This window comes from Haliaeetus leucocephalus, unplaced genomic scaffold (assembly GCF_000737465.1).
Source record: "Haliaeetus leucocephalus isolate CR32 unplaced genomic scaffold, Haliaeetus_leucocephalus-4.0 Scaffold140, whole genome shotgun sequence".
Taxonomy (NCBI): Eukaryota; Metazoa; Chordata; class Aves; order Accipitriformes; family Accipitridae; genus Haliaeetus; species Haliaeetus leucocephalus.
The window spans coordinates 13,099,916-13,101,124 of NW_010972576.1; positions in this window are offsets into that span (position 1 = coordinate 13,099,916).

Below are 1,209 nucleotides of genomic sequence, written 5' to 3' on the forward strand. Positions count from 1 at the left end.
CATACCAGGGAGTATCCTAGCTGTGTTTCAACTCAAATGATATCATCCACTAATACAGGGGAACAAGTTCTGATGGCAGATTCAAAAGGAATTGTTCTGAAATTCTTGTGAGAGCATAGCTCTAATTCAAAGACAATCCATTTAGCTACCACTAATCCAGAACAGATTTAAAATTTTCAGGGATAACAGAACTATCCTTTCACTAATAAATTATAAATAACCTCACTTTGACTAAAATACACCCACAAGCACTGCCAAAGAGATGTGAAATTACAGTAATACTAATAGGTGGCAAACTTTATACACCATCTATAAAAGGTGTTTTGTGCACCAAAGTTTAGTTCACTGATTTCAGGACACGCTGACTTTCTGCCATCTTGCCAGGCTATGAGATGACCAAGAAACTCCTCTCAGCTCTTGAAATACGTAAATGCTCCACGTAGCTCGCGTAGGAGCACAGATCAACAGCGACTTCCCGGTAACGCCACTGCGCTCCCATCGTGTTTGCAATTACATCCCAGCAATTCCCAAAGCCGAAGCGCTGCCGCCGAGAAACCCTGAAGCAGCCCAAGCGCAACCTCAGGTCAGGAGCCTTCCTCCCTGGGAGAGGTTTTAAAAAAAAAAAAAAAAAGCCTCAAAAAAAACCCAACAAAAAAAAAACCACCCACCAAACAACAAAAACCAAACCACCAACTAACAAACCAAAAAAACTTCCATCACCTCGGCATTTTTTCCGAGTTAGCCGCGAAGTTACTCCACCCGGCTTCGATTGTGCAACGGGGAGGCGGCGGCGGCGGCGCGGTGCGCGCTCCCGCCCGGCGCGGGGGGCGAGGCGAGGCGGCAGGCAGGCAGGCGAGGCGATCCCCGGGCGGCGGGAGGGCCGAGCCGGCCCCGGGGTAGAGGGCGGGGGGAACGCGAGGAGAGGATGGCACCGCGGCAGCTGCTCCGGAGTCGGCGGCAGCGCGGACGTGCGTGTGTGTGTGTGTCATGTTATTGCAGAAAGCGAGAGATCCCGGAAAGAGCCCGAACTAGGCGAACCCGCCGCCATCTTACAATGCGGGAAAGAAGTTGCACGCCAGAGGGAAGAGACCGGCCCGAGAGGCCGGCTGCCTGCCCCGGGGAGGGCCGCGATCGCACCGAAAGCCCCTCCGCCGCACACGGACCGGCACCATCCGGGCCGGCCGGCGGCGGAGGGGCAGCGGCGGCGAC